This window comes from Anarrhichthys ocellatus, unplaced genomic scaffold, assembly GCF_004355925.1.
Source record: "Anarrhichthys ocellatus isolate YVR2014 unplaced genomic scaffold, GSC_Weel_1.0 scaffold30, whole genome shotgun sequence".
Lineage (NCBI taxonomy): Eukaryota > Metazoa > Chordata > Actinopteri > Perciformes > Anarhichadidae > Anarrhichthys > Anarrhichthys ocellatus.
Window position 1 is genome coordinate 3,334,099 of NW_022280060.1, and position 3,585 is coordinate 3,337,683.

Below are 3,585 nucleotides of genomic sequence, written 5' to 3' on the forward strand. Positions count from 1 at the left end.
CACATACAGAAAAAACAACATTTGAACAAATCTTTCTCTCTTTCTTAACCTTACTTCTCTTACAGGCACACAGTATACCTTTCTCAAATAATTTCTATACTGAAGACACACCCAGAGGCGCGCTCACACACACACACACACACACACACACACACACACAGACACACACACACACACACACACACACACACACACATTCCCTGGCTGACCATGTTGTCCTAGCTTCCTGCCAGATGGTGTCATTTGGCCAGAGAAGGTTGCTCTGCTCCACGCGCCTGCAAAAAATATCCATCCTAACAAGTTATTCATAGGGTCACTTCCCCAAATTATTTAGACCTCAACTCTCAGGAAAATGTTTATTTTGAAAATGAAACATGCTCGTGTCTTTCCACAAACAGACTTCCATTTACTCTGGATAAATCCTTAAACCAGTTCACTGTCCTTCTGGCAACTCAACTTCTTTCCAGTTGATATCTGTTAGCTCCCGATGATGCCATTCCTCCTGTTACCCTGTCACGGATGCAGTTGGTATACGGAGAGCAGGAATGTTGGAGTGGAGGTGGTGGGAGGAAAGAGGAGGGGGGGTCTGGAAGGAAACTAGGTTCATGTTTTGGGAGGTAAGTTGTGCTTGAGTTTGATGGCTGGTCTGCATGTTGTGGATCCCTCTCAGATGGTTAGTGTCACTAACTTCACTCTGTTGGAGGGTTTAACTGTGCGTGAGGGTTTGCAAATGTGTGGGTTTGTGTTTGGTCTCAGTTCAGGACAGGGTTAATATTGTGGGTTGTGGTTGAGATCCCAGGTGGAACGCTTTTAGTCTCTGAACTTAATTAACATCAGATGGCCCAGGCAATGTGCCAAATGTGTGTGTGTTCATGTGTATAATAATGTGTGTACCTGTTTTGATAGTGTACGTGTGCTCATTTGCCTGCAGTTACAAAGTTCAAGTTTGCATTGATATATATATATATACTGTATATACACACATGGCTGGTACATTCAAATACACTACAAATGGCTCATTAAATGAGTTATGATTTCTTATATATAAATATATATATATACGTATATATGTGTGTGTGTATGCATGTTTTTGCTTCCATTTGTATGTAAAGTTCCTTTATTTGTGTGTTCTGTGAGTTTGAGTGTATACGTTCAGATCATTTATGTGTGCAGACATGCACGACAACAGTATATCAAGGCCACAAGTAGACACAATATCTAATGTCTTTATCTCTTCCTCCACTCAGGTCACAGCCAGGCTGCATGGCTGGAGAGCATGCACGTTTTCTGCACGTAACACAAATGCAAGGGGAAGCTGATAATAAGTATTCAAGACCTTCAGAACTGGTGAAAGGCTGAAACACGCTTCTCCAGCTCCATCAGATGTGCTGTCTTCTGTTACACTTGTATTAAAGTATCAGAGCAGACTGGGCTTTTTCTGGAGGGGGTCTTAAAGAGACAGGCGCGCTAAAACGTAGTGCTGGGTGAATACAGGTATATTTAGATGGACACTATGAGGAAGTTTTTTGAACATTAAAGCACATTAACGTGTATGTCCCAGGATGATCTCTCTCAGAGAGATGAAGGTGTTACATTCTCCTTTTACGTGTGAATGAGATGAGGCACTTTGGTTAAAATGCCCTTCTCACCCCGACTTTCAAACATGGACATCATTCACAGCTGCAATGCAGACCAGATGAATTGTGATAATTGGGAGCAGAAGCAGCAGATTAGGCCTTTAACCCAGCGAGGGTTGGGTTTTCAGAGAGATCACAGTATACAGGTCAGCTGAAAGGTCATGTGATGCCCGTCTTCCACCGACAACAAAGAGAACAGAGAGAGGGAGATACACTTGATTAATTGTAGACTTTTTTGTTTTTCAGACCAGCACCAAACAAGAAAGCAAGTATTCTGGCCTCTATTTTCCAAGACTATACATTATCAGAAAAATTTGATTCATTACAGAAACAAAACATCCTGCTGAACCTCCATTATGTATCTTTGAAAAACACTTCTGACAAAACTCAAAGCGAGTAAACAGTAAAACGTAAACTCGTGTAATCACCACCATGATCTGTGCTCTGAGAACCAAGATAAAGAAGATAAAAAAAGACAGACAAATTAAATTAAGCCGTTCTTGTTGTAAACAACTCTGTCTAAACGCACAAAGCTGCAGTGGCTGACTAAAAAAGAAAAGAGAAATAAAGTAGAAAATGAGGCTGTAATGAGAACTGCGGCTCACATTCAGCTCTGTGTGAGGCTCTCGGTTTGTCACGCCACTCGCTGCCAGTTTCCATTACCCAGCGCAGAGTCCGAACCCGCTCCACTTGGGCCCGGAGTGCTCTGTTTGCCCAAATGGTCTTGGCAGGCCAATGTGTAGTACACCTCACTCAACAAACAGTGCGTCAAGGGAGCAGCTGTGGAGTAATGTGTGTAATGGGGAGTTAGGATCACTTTGTTCATACGCAAAGCAAAGCATGTTTATTTCTCTCCCAGGCCGGCATCGCTCCTTCTCAGTAGCAGACAGGAAAAACAAAAAACAAAAAGTTGTTGTGATTGCTGACATTGAAATGTCATGAGACATTTCCAAGCTTCTGTGCCTGTCTTCCTTTTCTTGTTCGCTATTTATGTCTCTTCCTATGTACCTTCTTTGTTTACTTGCAGCTCTTCAGACACGTTAGCGGCACGGCTCGAGGGATGGCAACGTCTGTCGGTCGGTCCGCCTCTTCATTCCAGACTGAAATATCTCAACTTGATGGATTGCCACACAATTTGGCAGAGACATTTGTTTTCCTCTTTGATAGCAATAATGGTTTTGCAATTTTTGCATTGGTGATCCTCTGACCTTTTCATCTTGCACCATCATCGGGTCACAATTTCTGTCCGTCCAATACTTTGGTTTATCTCCAACTACTTGCAAAACTAATGACACTCCCATCGGCCCCAGCTCTACTTTGTGTTCAGCACTACTTGGCAAACATTAGCATGCTAATTAATAATTATACATACATACAATATAATTCTCCAAATATTCCAGTGGTACACTCCAGCTGTAAAAGTGGCTTTGGACATTATGACATTTTTCATGTCACACTTCTGTCACTTCCATGTGCTGAATGAAATATAACACTAGCTCAAATATTAACTGCCCTAAATTAACTTCTGACTACTTTGCTTTTTTAAATCTTTTTTGGTAATAAATTGTGTTTGAAGTTAAATAAGTCAACGTATATGCAGCTGTTGGAAATGAACGTGACATATTATTCTCATGAACGTTTTGTGAAATATTCACTCGACAGTTAGATGGATCTGGCAACTTTGTGCAACAAGAAATTCCCAGAGAAGCTGACGAGCACGTCTCCGAAAAGGAAAACACACACATGTAAAAGAAACTCACAAGTGCAGTGTGTGTGTGTGTGTGTGTGTGTGTGCGCCTGCTCTGTAAGGCCAGTTGAACAACAAGATATCCCCCAGGATCCTCCAAACATGGCATCATGAATTTTTCAACACTGACATCTGCCATCTGCACCTTGGACGGCACACACACACACACACACACACACACACACACACACACACACACAC